The sequence below is a fragment of the Tachypleus tridentatus genome, chromosome 9 (genome assembly GCF_004210375.1).
Source record: "Tachypleus tridentatus isolate NWPU-2018 chromosome 9, ASM421037v1, whole genome shotgun sequence".
Classification (NCBI taxonomy): Eukaryota; Metazoa; Arthropoda; class Merostomata; order Xiphosura; family Limulidae; genus Tachypleus; species Tachypleus tridentatus.
In genome coordinates, this window is record NC_134833.1 from 124,086,523 (window position 1) to 124,105,340 (window position 18,818).

The 18,818-nt window shown below is 34.1% G+C and overlaps 1 long non-coding RNA gene across 1 annotated transcript; it reads right to left on the minus strand.

The window, feature by feature from the left end:
• Window positions 1–788: 788 nt before the first annotated feature.
• LOC143226266 (uncharacterized) lies at window positions 789–11,284 on the minus strand. Its single transcript, XR_013014478.1, has 4 exons — window positions 8,091–11,284; window positions 6,737–6,817; window positions 3,065–3,173; window positions 789–2,612 (listed from the first exon to the last, which is right to left on the minus strand). It is a non-coding gene; the product is annotated as an uncharacterized LOC143226266 (long non-coding RNA).
• Between the last annotated feature and the right edge of the window lie 7,534 nt (window positions 11,285–18,818).

The window sequence follows — 18,818 nt, forward strand, 5'->3', positions numbered from 1 at the left end:
TTTTACCATGGCTGATAGTCAGTTTAGCTATCTTTATTCAGAGTTCTAGCACATCTGATGGATACAAAGTAATAAATGTATTTCAACTTTTAGTTTATTGAACTCAGGCATAAACTGTAACAATCAGTGTGACACAACCTTTAATAGCTACACGTCACTCTGAAAGATGACACATGTCAATAATACTTTAATAACCGAAAATGGTGCATGTAAATTATATCTTAACAGTGTTACACGTTAATCACTGAGTACCACTTGAAAACGATAAAAATAAACTGTAGGCATATCACAACAATTTTACTGATAATGTTATATAATTAATACGTAATCCAACATGTAGACAAAGCACAAGAAAACTATAAATGTCACAAGCTGATAACAATGTAATAATTGAAGAACCAATATTTGACTCAAGTGTAGTAATACACGATGTGAAAAACATTAAACATAGGAATTGAAGAAGCTCATGTTGATCCAGCGTTTCAGTAAAAAATGTCGCATGTAAATCTTAGTGTAACAACTGTGAATTGTTGGATGTATATTGTGACAGTTAATACACTTATAGCTATAATATAAACACATAATTATTACCGAAAAAACATTTATTGTATCATAGCGGTTACATTTAAATGGGGAAAAATATGTAAACAACATTTCATTACTTTTGGTTTAATATTTTATTGAAGTTTTAACATTATATATGGTTATAAATAAATAATGCAAAAAGGAAATAATAAAAACATAAAAAACGCTTGTGAATTGTTGAACTAAAGCCACAGTCTCTTAAATTTCAATAATAGTTATGAATGATCCGATAATATGTTAAAACGTTAAGTTTTCAAAGTTTATATTTAATTTACTTGAACATAAACGTAAATAGTTAAATTACCATGTAAGTTTCTGATAACCCAATAATATCAATGATACTGAATTTAAATATTTTGTGCAATTTTGTAAGTATCAATCCCATTCGTGTAACTGTATAGTGTGGAGGTAAAATCCATCTTGATTTCTCTTAACTCTAGAGTGAACATATTAACAATGGCTGTTTTATAAATTCGTTTATTAATTCTATTTCTCAGTTTTGAAGAAAAATCAGGTTTGTTTCCGAACTTTTCCAATGATAAACGTATCTTGGCTGTCAGAATTTTCAATAAGAATAACAACCTTTTTTTTTCGATGTCCTTGTTTACTATTTGGTTTAACGATAATAAGTTCATCGTAATTGTTCACATTTCTAGGAAACAGAGGTCGCTGGATATATTCTTTAATAGCTTTTCCTTGTTTTGACGCTGGTGTTTCTCTCTGAAGATGTAGAATATAGTTATGTTTAGTGGCGCAACACTCAAAATAATTTTACTATAACATGTATAAAAACAAATAAATGTTTCTATGAAAACTATAAATTATGAAATTGGTTTTAGTTATCTCATAAATGTTTTCTTGAAACTAGGAAAACTATCTCAACCATTGTTTCATGTAGTAAATAAAGAATGATATACAGCAGACAATAGCTTAAATACTGTTTTCCATTTATATTTTACACGTTCACAAAGGATAACTAGATTGTTTATATTATTGCCTGGACAAAATGAAAGTACGGTTATAATTAAATGTTAAGTGTTCTACTCAATTTATTGTTATATAACTAGACAAGATAAAAGTACGGTTATAATTAAATGTCAAGTGTTCTACTCAATTTATTGTTATATAACTAGACAAGATGAAAGTACAGTTATAATAAAATGTCAAGTGTTTCACTCAATTTATTTTTATATAATTTAAGCATAAAAAGTTATGTGATCTGAACTACAAATGACTGGTTATTTACTTTATGTTACAAAGAGAAATAGTTTTCAAACTGTCTTATTTTTTCTGCAACTTTGGAGTAAATCACGCACCTAATGGTGCTTTAAAATATTCAATAATTCATTATCAGTAGTAGTAGTATGTATGTGAATGAAAAATTACGAAAGGACATTCTGATCTTTATGTTTTCCTGATGTTATTAATGCTATGAACATTAGTAAAGGTAATCAGACTTATCAGACCTCAATAGTATCGAACACGTGTTGGTCTCTTTTGTAAGAAAAATCACATGCATTCAAATAACTCTGAACATTAAAGATTCTTTGAACGCATCTTTCTCAGTAGTTGGGGATAACCCAAGGTATTAACGACACTGATTTTAAACATGCAACATCTGTTTGATATTGTACACGTAGTTTGACGTAGTGTTCATTATATTAAAATGGAATGTTTTTAACTGTAAAAATGTAAATTTACTTGTACCAAATATTAATTATTACGTAAGATGAATAAGAACTTAATTGAATTTCGAACCAAAGTATTCATTTCTTCCAGGTCGTTTTCATATATCGTCTCCAGGGTTGTTCGTTTGGTCACTCTTTGCTTTCTTAATATATTAGTTTTTGTCTTCTCAATGTTCTTTGTCGGGACCTTCTTCCCACATTCAGGGATCAGTGGCATAGCCTCCAATATATCCAATTCATTAGTGGTTATCTTTTCAGCATGAGGCTGTTTGTGTTAAACACGGTTTTTCAAAACATTCCCGAGTTTTTTCTTTCCAGTTGTAGAAACAACAAAGAACGCTGCACGATCATTACAAAAAGTAAATAAATAAGAATCACGTGTTTCAAGACCATTAAAATACATATTATTATTAAATAAGCTATGGATAATGGGTTACAGATATAATTATAAATGTGTTTCATGCTTAACCAACAAATAATTGAATGGATTCTTTAGACAAGTGTATTCAGTTATAATGTTTCGACCCATGGAACGTAGTACTTCACATGAAGACACATGAACCAAAATAATACGTCATATAAAGGGAGAGATCTCAAATTAATACCTTGCTTAAAATTAGATCTATCAACATAGTGTGTCGCAAGCAGGCACATAAATGAATATAGTACCTCACGTGAAAGCATATGTTTCTAACAGCAGTGTGAGTAGAGAAATCAATATCTTCAAATGATTACTCCCTGTTTTCCACATACTTTAATTATAATGAAATTGAAGATAACATGTAACTTACCACAAAGCAATAAGACATATCGAAATAAGTGCTGTCCACCAAGCCAATCTTGTAATTGTACATTGTGAAACCGAGGGGAGCGTAGCCTTCGGAACCACTTCAGTTGGATCTCAAGACAGAGAGTCGTATTTAAAATTAGTTTACTTACTCTATCGATTTCGTTAAACAGAAAAAAATCTTCAAATGTAAGTAAACAATAATAGTAATGTGTATAATTCTTTAAGCCCAACAATAATCTTTATTTAACATATTTAAACTTTTAATTCAATAAATACGATATTTATTCATGACGAGAAATCCACTTAAAATAAAAATGTATCTCAGAACAGCTGGTATGGGTATTAACACTTTTATTGATAAGTACAGAATAACGTTTTAAAACTTGGGTGACAAACTCATGGAACAAAATTACAGACAACTGTATTGCCAACGCGTTACGAGCAGGCTACTTGGATAAGAAATTCTCATTACATGAAACCTCTATTGCTCAACATGAGAGAGTAGGTGCGAAAATTCTACAAGAAATTGAGTTAAGTGAAAACTCAGCAGGAATTTTAAAAACAGATGATTTGCAAGACATTCCAGAGGATGATGATATGATTGTTTTTGAATAAATTCCTGTTAATGAGTTTTTGAATGTTTTTCGTAATTTCTATTTATTTAGAGGTCTTATAATTTTTACTTTGTAACTTCATTTTTTTAATATATCAAAATAAGACATCCCCCGAAAATAAGCACTAGTGTCACATTTTGGAGTGAAAATTAATATAAGCCCTGTCTTATTTTCGGAGAAACACGGTAGTACACTTTATACAATAGCAACTATTAGCCAACAAATAGTGGAAATGTCTGTCAGATTATAACGCTTGTAAAACAATAGTTATTGAGATGAGTGTGTTTTCTTACAGCAAGAGCCACATCAGGCTACCTGCTGAGTCCACCGAGGGGAATCGAACCACTGATTTTAGCGTTACAAATCCTTAGACTTACCGCTGTATCAGCAAGAGACAATAATTTTTTATTTCTTCTATTTAAATTTAATCGTTCAGCGCCTTATGTATTGTTTTACTTTAATTATCTGTTTGATGAAAGAAGCATCATTTTGAATGAGAGTTTGGTTGTTAGATATCCAGCTTCTCTAATCGCTTCATAGAGCAACAACTTGACCAAGCTACTACTACTGCCATCAGACTGTTATATAAATTTAAGGTTCCTTCTTTGGAGTCTTCGACAGAATGTACTTCGTGATCACAAGAAACCTACTTGATGTAACACTGTATTTCATTACGGCTTGTATGGGTATTAAAACTTTTATTAAAAACAACGTTTCAAACTTCTTATGACACCTTTAGGTAAACAAAGAGAGTTTGCACACTTGTGCATTTTCTTTAGATGACACGTTACAACTATGTTTTTGAAGGCTGACTTAATTTATTTCTGTGTTCCCTTCTTTATTCACATACATTTCATAATAATATTTCACTACAAGAAACAGAATATTAAAGCTACACAAGTTGCTAGTTCTATCACCTTCCATAAATTCATGATATTTAGACATCACCAACGTTTTAACATTCCCTGTGTCCAGACTTCTTTTTGTTCCTTTATCTTTATCAAACCTGTCGATCATTCATTTAAAAAAATTACTCTGATAAGTTGTACCTGAGAATTTCAGACTACACTTTAAATTGCTGTAAATTTTGTCATAGCAATGAAGATGAGTGATTATACTTTTGATTATTGAATTCCTATTGTTATTTGAGCAAACATGACTTTAGAATCATGCAATTCACCCCAAAACCTAAGATTCTGTGTGACTGGAAATTCGCGCAAAGATAGTCCAGATCTGTCTGTCCTAGACGTTCCTAATATAGCAGTCACTGCTATTACTGGAAAGCAACTAGTCAACATCATCAACTGATAAATTTTGGGGTTTCTCGTTTACAAAAGAACTGTTGGATTGGTTGTCAGTTATAAAGCTTCCATGACGAAAAGGGTAATCATGTACGGTTAAATGGATCCATACCCTGAGTCCACTGATTACAAGTTCAATGTACTGATTCCCAGGCTATGTAAGGCAGTAAAAATGCAATAATTAACTTTACAGTCTGTTGGTAGTAACGACAGTACGGTCAAGTTGTTGTTCATGTGATGTTTGTAGCGGTTAGAGAAGTCGACTGTTTAAGTCAATTAAACATTGTCATATACAGTAACAATGAAATTATTATTAAAACAATAAACGTTTTATCAGTTTCTCTGTACAATTGAGCGATATACAGTGGAGCGCCGTTAAGCCGCGGTACTTGGGGGGGTCAACCTGCTTAACCGCGGCTTAAACCTTTGTGACTGAAAAGCCGAAGTCGCCAACAGCTCCGCGCCATTGCGTGATCATTATAATATTAATGTATAGACTATTCAGATACAATTGACAAGTGCCGTTTTAACACAAACGACCAATGCATTGCGATGGTTCGCTTTTCCCTGTAAAATTTCGTCTTCCCGTGTTACATGCGGGCCGCCATGTCAATATGATATGCTCACTATTAATTCAGAAACTGAAGTGATTTCTATTGGGTTTGTGACCAATATTTATACAATTCCATAAAAATATCGGATTATCGAATTAAAAATAATGCTTTAATTATGGATCACTTTTTTCACGGATTTACCGCGGATTAACTTTAACGTATGGAGAGGTGTGATTCGGTAACAATGGCGGCCTCCATAAAGCTGACATAGAGAGCGGGAAAGGTAGATTAACGGTCGATTTCTATTGTAATATATTTTATTTATTTCCTAAATTAAAGCAAATCCTTTTTAAATATCCCCTTGAAGTTATAAAGACAAGGAGAGTGTGAGAAACTTTAAAAAGCCAGGTAGTAGATTTAATACATCAAAAATTTTGGGACAAGACTTGCTACAGCGGCTTAAGTGATTTCGCGGTTTACTGGTCCGCGGCTTAATGGCGCTCCACTGTATTATGTTCGTAATGTGGTAGGTTGCCATGTCGGAGATACCTAGTGATTCAGGTTTAAGATACGATAATTTTGAATTAGAAACCAATAGAAAGGCAATCAGTTCATATCACCGTGTGAAGAGTTTTCTTAAAGAAAAAAGTGGGATTGACTGTTACTGTTATAACGCACACATATCTGAAACAACGAAGCATGGTTTGTAGCACCGCTTCTCAAACACAAGACCCAAACTAAATAAGAACATGGTTGTCATTTCGGTCATAAATGCGTTATGATCTAACTTTCAGTTCGTTACGAATAGCCCAAACGTTGGCTGTGATTGGTGTTAACCAGTTGTTTTCCCTCTTATCTATCACTTCAAAATCAGGGTCTCCTAACACAGAGTCATCACAAAATTAAAAACAACCAATCAAACTCACAGGTCTTGGTACCAGGTATGGATTATGTCGCTTCCTTAGAGACCCTTCATATCGAAAACGTAATCCTCTAGAAAACAAAATGCAAGAAAACCCAGGGAGTGAATTACCCATGATAAAACTAGCTATTAAATATGCTCCAACAAGTGCTCCAGCCGCAGGTGGTGAAAAGAAACCTCTTCCATATTATCTGCTTTTACCAGAAGTCAATTGAGCAGCTCTTCCGCAAACTACCTTTTAACAGGTTGATAAGAAAAATAGCTCAGGACTTCAAGACTGACCTGCGATTCCAAAACTCCATCGTCACAGTTCTTCAAGTGGCCAGTGTGGCCAACTTGTTAGGCCTCTTCGAAGACATCAACCTGTGTGTCGTCCATACCAAAAGAGTGAGAATCATGCTTTACACGAAATTCAAAATAAACTTCTACAAAACATCTCTACGTTTCATATTTCATCTCGTACCTTAAACTGTTCTAAAATGAAAGATATCAGTATTCAATTGTTTTTGTTTAAAGTAGACCAAGTTTTACTGTATCGCCGTCTTGTGGTTTAGATAGGCAAGATATTATTTAAATTCTACCAATACTGCACTTGGTGAAAAGACGATCACAGATATAAGACGAATATAGATTTTTTGAGCAAATTAAGCGTATTTCTTTGAAGTTCGGTGTATGGAACAACCTCTATTGTTAAGCAAGTCTAGGATATGACGTTTGTAAAGAAATTATTTGAAGATATGTCTAACTGTCCAATCTGCGCTTGGGGAAATGAATGTAACCACAAGTGTGATTTTTATGCTCTTCAAACGCTACAGACAACTCAATGCGGCATAACTTAAGACACAAACATGTAATAAACAACCTTACAAAGTTTTCATCATAGTATAAATTATGTTACAAAAATACTAAGTTTTAAGATATAGTGCTCTATTTTAAAAACATATTTACAAAACAAGTGTACCTTACAGACACTAATGTTTTTATATAATATTAGCAATATTTTAATATGACGGATGAGATCAATACATTTCAAGTTTAAAGTATCTCTATTAGTTGTAACAAGCATATGAGATTAACTTGTAGTTATGAAGATTCGAGATAAATGATAAATTACAAATAAGTTATTGAAACGCAGTAGTGGTACTATGTGAACGCAAAAAAGTTAGAAAAACAATATAGTTTTGGTTAAATATGTTAGTAACCGGATAGATAACAATGTTTTATTGCTCAAAATATTTATTTACACAGCAGGGTAACCTATGTTTGAGGGCCATATTTGTTTATAGCGTCGTTAGGCTCATGATAGGTATTTAATCCTACAAAATAAAAACAGACAAATGACATGTATATGCTCTTCCCTGTAAAGAAGAAAGCTAGGGTTATCAATTTGTGTGCGAGAGAAAGTCTGTTATCGCATGAGCGATTTTCTAAATTTCGAGTAGCTTCATGAAGTCTGCGGTTAAAGAATAAATAAAACTACAAATGCAAATGGTACTTTAAAATACTGTTTACCTATAAAGCAGGATAAAAGACAAATACGTTTAAGACACATGTTGAGACGATGGTCTTATATTTTGCCTTGATCAAACAAGTTAAGTTGTTTTAGCTATATCACACGAAAATATTTCGAACTCACCTAGAATGGCAGATGTAATGACGTATAGAAGTTTGATTTTCCATCACCTTTTGGTAAACATTTAAAACTTTCAGGCTCAATCCTGGTTCGAGATTTTCAGCTTACTGCAAAGCTTGTATGAGCAATTATCATGTGATATGAAAGGATAAAAAGATACGAATATAAACACTCATACAAATTATTTTTAAATTGCTTGTTAACTTAAAAGTAGTTCCCAGCTTTAGAGAATACGTAAACTGTGTCAAACTTAAAATGTCAGCGGTAATCGCTAAAAGAAAACTATCATTTAAACTTTTATTAACGGAATATTATTAATTTTCGTCTTACCTTTCGCCATTGGTTTTCCTTCCATGACCATTCAGTTCATTAATAAGTATGAAGCTTTCAGTTTTATGATTTCCAGTTCACTGTGCGACTGATTAGTTCACGCCACATGAACGAGCGACATTCATAACAACATATTTATCATCCGCTAAAGATCAAAACTGGTGTATTTAACAAATTCTGGTAATTGAGTAAATTTTGGGAGTAAAATTTCTGATAAAAATTGTGATAAATCCTTAGAGTTTCTTTTTAGTTAATGAATATATTGGTAATCCCAATTAAGAAGTTAACTGTCTCAACCTGTATACGAACATGTTACTGTATGTACGGCGGAGGTGTAGAGGAGGTGTATAAGCTCTGGACTGGTGCAGAGCTGAAGTCCCTGAGAATGAATGAGGCACAGCATCTTCAATGCCGAGGTCCTGGCAGAGTCATAGACTAGAGACCCAAAGTCTAGATTCGATCGAATAAGAGCACGATGTATCTTTAGCATAGTATATCTATCTGCTCCTCAAATGGAGGAAAAGAGGATACAGAGGATGCTCAGTGCTTTTGTACATTTGACTTGTAGCTGCTTGATGTGCAGTATAAAGGTCAGTTTACGGTCAAAGATGAGCCCCAAAAACTTTGTCATAGAGACCACAGGAAGCACAACTTCACCAACACGGAGTTCAGGATCGGGGTGAGTACCCCGTTGGCGGCAAAAGTGCATGCAAATGGTTTTAGAGAGAGAAAAGATAAAACCGTTTGCTGTGTTCCACATTAGAAAACGACTGAGGAAAATCTGTAGTTGCCGCTCAATAAACGCCATGTTCGACGACTGGCATGAGATGGGAAAGTCGTCGACATAGAACCCGTTTGTAACAATAAAAGGGAGCTGTTCAGTGGTGGCATTAATCTTTATACTGAAAAGTGTGACACTCAAAACACAGCTCTGAGGGACTCCAAGTTCTTTCAGAAAAAAACGTGAAAGTATGGAACCCACACGAACTTGGAATCGCCTAACCATAATTTCTTTCAATAAAAATGGGCAAATTGTTACATAATACATGTAGGTAGAGGTCTCGCAAAATGCTATACCTCCACTTTGTATCATAAGCCATAAGAATATTGATACAAGATGCTTTCATTTGAAAAAGGCTTCTTTGATCGACGTAGGTGAAGCGATGTCGTCAGATCTCACGTTGAGTGGGAGAGATCAAGATTTTTGATTAGAGGAACCAAACACGATGAGCATCAACCATTCTCTTTATGGTCTTACAGACACAGTTCGTCAAAGCAATTAGATGGGAGTTTGAAGGGATCTTAGGTAGGACAATAGCCTGGCACCATGTACCAGGAAAAACATTCTCTTGCCATATCCGGTGAAAAACAACCAAGAAAATAGGAAGAGAAGCAGGATATATACGGCGAAGCATCTCGTAGAATATATCATCATGTCGGACCTGACCTTTCAACTCTTGTCCATAATGAAATTCTGAGTGTCATGTAGCACGAAAAGCTCAAAAATGGGGCTTGGAATAACTTTCATAGGTATCACACCTTTTCGAACCACATCGTTTCCAGCGGACCCGTCCACATGTTCGATAGGTAAGAGGTCTCATAAGGGACAAGAGTTGAAAGGTCAGTGAGCAGTATAATTCTGTCTTCCTTTCGATATTGCTCTGTGATGACTAGGAAATAGCTGATGCCCAGAGCATCACTGATACTTCCGGTGAGAGCTTTTGCCAGGTATCTAGGACTTCTGCTTCATCCTCCACCTTCTTAGTCATCAAGACTTAGGCTGAGTGATCTCTTCTTTCCTTTTGGGTTAATCGTCTCTTTGACCATAATCGTCCTATTACACTGGTGGAACTTACATTAGCCCTTATTTGGTCTGGCAGTACATAGGTCCGACCTGATGATATATTCTACGAGATGCTTCGCCGTATATACAAGGATTTGGGAATACATTGAGCAGCTTTCTGTATAATGCAGTCAGACACTGCTATCACGCAGTCGTCTATCGTTGGCTTACTGACGATGACAGGATCAAGTTCCGCGAGAGCAGTGAAAGAGGTTCAGCTGGCTTGATCCAGCTTCTAGTGGGGTACGCAGGACGGGGGATATCGACCGCGACCAGTCTCTCTCAAAATGACAGGAAAATTATCAATGCATCTTGAGTTACTCTCAAACTGAGAGATCAATAGCAGTAAAAGACTGAGTGGACGCATGAAAATATTTATAAAAAACTAGTATAAGAGCAAAATAAATATAAGACCCCTCCCATTAATATCGGTACCTCTCCAGAAAGGATTATGGTCAATTAAAATCCCCTCAGGATTTAACAGGGAGACTGCAACTGTTCAAAGAGAGCATCAAGGTCTGACTGATCATAGATTTCTTCAAGAGAACAAACAGTGACGGTAATCCAAGGAAACACATATGGCTACGACTTTCAAGAGTGTGTCTAGTGGCAACATATTAAACGACCAACAGTGTTACTCCTTCATGCACTCGCACGTCACGCAACCTGTCATTTCTGTATAAAGAAAACTGCCAAAAGGTGACTGTATCGGTAGGTTTCAGATCTGCTTTCTGTAAGAAAAGACACGCAGGATGGTAAAAAGCAATCAGTGCTTTGATGTCATCCAGATTAAAACGTATATCTCGATAATTCCACTGCATCAAAGTCGTCATTTTTATTTATGTGTAGGCGAATTGGGTGGAGAGTTCTTTTGTTTTCGATAACGTTTTTTTCTCTTTATTCGAGGAAAGTCTATCGGCCTCCACGGATCCTGCTCTGGATCGATTAGGAGGACGTAGGAGAGCCAGCAAGTCCTTCTAGTCCCTTCTGAATAAACTAGGAGACATTTGCCCTAAATGTTTGTCTGAAAGAGAACAAACAATATAATACAAAATATAATATAATATAACATATAATATAATATAATATATATTTGTAATATAACAAAATGAAGTACAGGTTTTACAGAGCTTGAATATTGCTGCTCAGAATCTTCAAGACGTAGTCCTTTACCTGTGGACTGTTTCTTTTACCATTTTATTTAAATTTTTATTTGTAAGATCCATAATAAAGAAAGAATATTTTGGTGCCTACTGACCCCATCCACCATGAAACTCTACGAGGGGACACCTTACAGTGCCAAACAAAGACACTGTAGTAATAATGCCAGGGTTTCGTGGCTATTATACTTGAACACCAGCATCAGATACAATGACCACAACACTTTTTGAGAACATCCAACACTGGTACCTGGTTGACACTAGCCAAAGTAAATCTCTAATCATGGGATACCGCACCAAATACGGTCTGACTTAGCAATACTATATATAAGTTTAATGTCTGCCTTTGTGATATCAGTACATGATTCCTACCTACTTTAACAGGCAGGAAGTTTAATAAAAAACACGGTCATACACGGTGTGAATAAATATCACGTTTAAAATTGTTTACTGGGTTTTGCTTCTGTTTTTCTTGCATAGGTTCCTTTTACATTCTTATGAAACATTTCATCACGCTACCCTACAGCTTATTGAGATTGCTTATAAAATAATTAAAGAAGGCCACAGTGACAGAAAAATAAATCATGTACATGTTGTATGACTTACTTTGGATCTTAGTCCTACTGACGAGTGTAATTCGTATATGAGGCGTTGTTGATGTAAGATCTCACAGTGAAGATTCCTTAGCCTTATTTTTGTTGATTCGGTGTTTCTGTAATATGTTTATTATAAAATATGTAAATAATTTTACTAGCATATAAAGGAGAGATGTGGGTACTTTTGATAATAGCCAAGTGTACTCTAACGGTCAATTAAAAACTAAATGACAATACAACAAAGCTCCATATTTTTTATTTACAATTGATCAAGACAGATACTTTTAGAATTCAGGCATATCTGTCTGTAATTTTAAATTACTAACTCGATGAAAGGCAGGCAATCAGCAGCATCCGCTGTCACAAAGACTTCATTCAGCTTTGACTCTAATTATTGTGTTGACTGTCATTCTTATAACACACCCAGAGAGCATTCATCACGATTGCACTGATATTCCTGGATTATTCAATAACTACCAGCACATGCTCACCTGGAAAATATTTAATAGAATTATCCAATTTTTATATGTTGTAAACCTTCCATGACTGTCAAAAGTGTGCGAACTTTACGAAACTGAACAATAATTATAGAAACCAACAGAAAGAGTAGATTGCATTTCGACTAATTAGAATACTACAATCTCTGGCTGTTCACACATCCGTAAGTGATGACAGGATAAACCTCTGTCGATCCTGAGAAGGCCTATATATGCTCACAGTTACCGACCAACGTGTACAAAAGGTTAGTTTTGAAACTTAAAGTCGCTGATTGTGTAACTCCACACACAACAACTAGCTTACTTTCTACATTGTTGTGAGCAACTGAATTTAATGCGAAACTAATAAGGTGTTATTCACTAATAGTTTTAGATATGTCGTATCGAACGATGTCTGCAGTATGACATACCTTAGGTACACCGTTTTACTCTTCTGAAACTGACCACTTGCAAAGCCGATTCAGCTCAAGAACTGGACTGACGATGAATGGAAGTCGTGTTCATATAGTTAGACAGCCAGAACCTAATGTTTAGCCAGTGTTGAAGATTTCCATAGTAGTGTATTCTGTAACCGAAAAGCTAGAATGTTCTTGTAAACGTTACAGTTCTTTTTAAAGAATCTGATTACAGGTGTACACACACTTCTGTTCCACACTGGTCGAACACTAACTGAAACACATGATAGATGGTGCTTTACGTTTTTAAATATAAGAATCTGAGTTAATAACGTTGAAGTTTATTAACTTTGCTCAAAAATACTTTTCAACATTTACATCTGTCTATAACTGAACAGATCACTTAGGACTCTTTTCAACATTTACATCTGTCTACAACTGAACAGATCACTTAGGACTCTGAATCCACTTCTAACTATATAATAAAACACAAAAACTTCTTCAGTATAACTCCTATTTATCCGTAAGTGAAAAATAAAGTTATAACTTCTTCAACATACCATACATTTTCATATAACTACACAATCGATAAATAAAATTTGTTTAAAACATAAAGTAGGTTTATTCTTTAGTTATTAAAATTAACTCATACACTTATTTTATATACAATTAGCATAAAACATCTTCGGACTTTCTAGGACTCTTCATGATTCACAGAGGACCCAATTTATTACTTAAACTCCTTCATTACGTCAAATTACTTTTATATCTATAGATACAGTACATAAGAAAAAGGCCCGACATGGCCAAGCGTGTTAAGGCGTACGACTCGTAATCTGAGGGTCACGGGTTCACATCCCCGTCGCGCCAAACAAGCTCGCACTTTCAGCCGTGGGTGCGTTATAATGTCACGGTCAATCCCACTATTCGTTGGTAAAAGAGTAGCCCAAGAGTTGGCGGTGGGTGGTGATGACTAGCTGCCTTCCCTCTAGTCTTACACTGCTAAAATAGGGACGGCTAGCACAGATAGCCCTCGAGTAGCTTTGTGCGAAATTCAAAAAACAAACAAACAAACATAAGAAAACAAAACCGTTTGGACAGCCATCTGTTTCATCTGTGTATGTGAGTCAAATTTGGTTTCGCTAACTTCTGATTGGGTGCATAAGCACTCAGGATCCGGGAAGGACAAATAAACAGATACATGCCAGATTTGGGTAGAGTGTCCCTTGAAACCTACTCTTAAATTGTTCAGTTGGTGTTGTAGCCCTCTCACTCCCCTTAGTATTAATAGATGTTTGGTAACTATGTTATAGTTAATTTGCCAAGAGAAAAATCTATACGTGATCATATAAAACATGTTATCGTTGGAAACAGTTAGAGACTTCAGTTTGTAACTAAAATGACCAAACAATGACATTTTACATGTTTTGTTTCTCTTTTGTTTGTAGTAAATAAAAATCTACTCAACAGCTAAATGTGCTGTGCCCATCACATATATATAAAACCGGATTTTCAGCGTTTTAACGTTTCAGATTTATCGCTGAGCCACAAGAAGGACATAAAATATATTAGTTGTGGTTAGCCAAGTATACCTTGAACATGTTGCCGAAACTAAAGTTTGAAAACCTTTTCTTGGTTAAAAAAATAACCCAGTGTAGATCTGTAGTTTCCGACGCCATGTAACAGGTTTTCGAGTTTTTACCTTTAACCAATCAAGAAAGAATGGCATATCACGTGACAGAAGCATTCTTCTTGTTACAATATGGCCAACACAAGTGGTAAAACATTTTCTGAGAACATTTTGTATGAGTATGCTAAAATATTTATAAAACTCTAAAAACTGTGTATTAATAATGAAATATTCTTAACAAACAATTCAGCTTTACTTTACAACAAAAATAAATCAAACCAGCAGGTTTAACTGTCAATTTATTTTTCGTTTAAGACGTTATCTCACGGATGTTAAAGAAGACTCCACTAATAAGATTCATAATGTTAAATAGGCAAAACAGATGATTGATCACTTTATTTCTTATTGGGAATTAAAACCTTTATTAAACTATAATATAGATTTTATAGGTAGACCCACTGAACGTGGTGGTGGAAATGTTGTATATACAAGCTCTGACTTAAAGTATAAATCTAATTTTAATTTTATTATTATCACTTATCACATTAACTTGTGTAGATTTGCTATAGAATGATTTCATACAGTTTATATTTATTATCCATCTTCTGATAAATATAATGATTTTGTCGTTGCTTTGGAATCACTTGTTGATAGATCAATTATGATAACTGAATTCTGTTTAGGTGATTAAAGTATTATTTTTTTCAGTTTACTCAATCCCTTACTAATCATAGGTTGAAACTGACAATTTCATATCTGTAATTTATTTACCTTTTTTGTATTTACCAACCCACTGGGTTAGTAGGGGGTTGTTGTATCAACACTTGATAATACTTTTACAAATTGTTGAGATGTTTCAGATAATTATGTGTTAATACTGTCATTTTCTCTATAATTAATTTCATCAACATTTATGACAAGACAACTAAATACTTGCTAACGGTAAAAGTGAAAAATTTTAACCTTGCTTTAAGTTACGCTAATTATAAGTGGAGAACCAATAGTTGATTCAGATTTTTCCTTTTTTGTAGAGCATCATTGTAAACTTTGTAATACGTTTTCTATTTGTTGAAACTATTAAATTGGATGAACCTAACTTTATTACCTATGATTAAAAGTAAGCAAAGACTGTCTGTCATCCCTTTGAAACATGCAGGTAATCTTTAGAGATACAATTAATAGTTAGAACTAAAGGTGCTTCTTCAGCATCAAGTACTTACTTGAACGGACGCTTTCAAGATAATAACTTTTTACATATGAGGAACCACAAATAAAAAAACACTTGTAAATAAACACGGTAATGTAGAGATAATACGTATTTATAACACAGGTTCTTGTGTTACTGATCCTGTTGGTGTTGTTCATATTTTGATGATTATTTTACCAGGCAGAGTGTTACTCCTACTAAACAAATTTAAGGAATACGGACCTTTAACTATTTATCAGGCCTATGTTTACCACTTCATTTGTATTATAAGAAATATTATAAGACTTAACACTGAAATAAATATTTCTCAGAGGCTGTGAAAGCCAGTATGGGATATTCTAAGCATTCGATTGGTTATACATATGCCATTGAGTGAAGAAGGTGTAATAAGAAAGTTCTTTCAAAAATAGAAGTGGACGGGAATGCCTGTTAATTCAGAGAAAATAAAAGGAAAGAAGGTTCTTATCTTATATTCTATCTTTTCAATATCGTTTCATTAAGTTTATAAACTATAGGTTTGTATTCGGACATCAGAAACATCTCGTTTGAATTAATACTGCATTCAATATACCATCTGACACATTTCTTTTTTATATTTAATTTCAAATTAATGTATAATACTAAACTTGGAAATAAAATCTACAATATGATAACAAGTTTATTAAATTACATTCATAAAATACTAATTAAATAAAATTTTGAATGCGAGTCTACAACCACAATGACGTGGCCTTCTCCTTAAAAGAAGAACAGATATGTATGTAATCACATGTCATCGTGTTATCAATAAAAGTGTTAATACCCACACCAGCCGTTCTGAAATACATTTTTATTTCAAGTGGGTTTCTCCTCATCATGAACAAGAATGAAACCGTTTTTTTTGTCTCATTCTTGAATGAGGGATTTTTGTGGTTTCTCCGATAAACGCTTTTATTCGAGTCTTGTATCTTAATTAAGTTTAAAACAAATTCTCCTCAGTAGTAAAGATATGCATTTGTGGTCTTAAGCCAGTGAAAATTGCGTTTTGATACTCGTGGTGGACAGAGCCCAGAGAGCCCATTTTGTACTCAACTACTACCAAATCAATGTGCTGAAAGTTTTGTATATATATATGTACACAATGAAATATAAATTTGTATATATATAAATTTTATGTTGCGATATATTTTCCTGATTTAAGTTAAGATTAAACGATATTACAATCTAATTTTCGCTACCCAGTGGCTCAGCGGTATGTCTGTGGACTTACCATGCTAGAAATCGGGTTTCGATACCCGTGGTGGGCAGAGCACAGATCGTCCCTTGTGTAGCTTTGTGCTTAATTTAAAACAACAACAATCTAATTTTAAAAAAATCCCTTTTACAATTTTCATTGGTCTTCACAATCAGAACGGTCCGTCGTGTTATACGTGATATAAAAGAACAAATTAAACACCTCAAGCTTTATATGTAGCCAAAACTAATTTTGAGCTGTTTAACATAAAAAGGGCAACCGATAAGTAGTAACCAGCGCCTAGAAAACTTTGAATATATATAGGGTTTGGCTGTCAATGCGATAAAGCCTTCCAGGTGCAAATACTGGTTGGCGAAGATCAAACCTTAGACTTTCTGATCCATACGTAAGTAAGAAAAACAACAAAAGGATAAACTTATAAACATCAAATGAACAAATATATAAATAACAAGAACGTATTTCTTTGAACCTAATCTAATTCAGAACTAACATATTTTATACAATCAGGTCATGTTTTAACATTGTATATGCTTAGTTATTTATGAACTGTTTTCCTCTTGCTGTGCAACTAATGTTCATTGTAAAATAGAATTCGATTGGTGTACGAATGGATAAGTCAGACATTTCTTAAACTGAAAATGACTATAATAGTATTTGGCCAGTTATTTGTTTCCAATACAAATTTAAATAATGTAGCGTCACAAAATTTCAGTCATTCAGGGCCTCCTTCCGGTCTAAACCAAAAGTCTTTGGTTTTTGTTTTTAGTTTTGCGCAAAAATACACGAGGGCCATCTGCGCTAGCATACCGTAATTTAGCAGCAATATACTAAAAGGAAGGCATAAACACCATCTTCCGCCAGCTCTTGGGGTAGATTATCAAAGAATTGCGCAATTGACCAACAAATTGTAACACCCCAAAGACTGAAAGGATGAGCATATTTGATGGGACGTTGGTTCGAACTCGTGACCTACACATAGCAAGGTGAGCGTCCTAACCATCTGGCCCTGCAAGGCTAAAGCTCTTTTAAAAGGCCCATTAGCGTATGACAACTTGATTCTACAATCTCTAACATAAAATTGTTACTTGAAAACATTAATTTTAGAAAATTTTAAAGAATAAAAAAATATAGGCCTAATAGAATTGTAAAAAAATGAACGAATAGCTCAAATGAGACTTTCATAATCTCTTAACTGGATGACTGGCTGGGTGCAAACTACGTAAATATATGTTTGGTAATTTTTGTAAGGCTTCATACAGATAAGAGAGTTGTAGTTTTTACAAAGCACACAGTTTGTTAAAAATCAAATATATTATTCTGTTTAAAAACATCCTCTAACGAGCGAGAATACAAGAAAAATCTGAATATCATTAAGAATCTAAAAACTTTAATCATAAATTAACGGGCCATTCAGTGGCATAGAGGTACGTCTGCTGATTTGCAACGCTAGAATCCGGGTTTGGATACCCGTGGTTAGCAGAGTACAGATAGCCCATTGTGTAGCTTTTTGCTTAATTACAAACGGTCACAACAAATCAAATTGTGTTGGGATATATGAACCAATCATATAAAGGTTAGTCCTAACATTACCAAAATGTTAATGACGGGATGAACACGTTACATCAGTTATTCTATACTTTTACCCATCATAACGACCAATTTATAGAACTGATCCCAAACAAAATCCCCAATTAATTTTGTGCAAAACAGGAAATACTGACACTATTCAGTGGGACTAAAAGTAATATTGATGGTATTTTATTTACATTATTTGTGTGTCTCGTATGTTATAAGTGGTCCTGTATTCAAAAAATTATCAATACACAAGGAATTTGAACA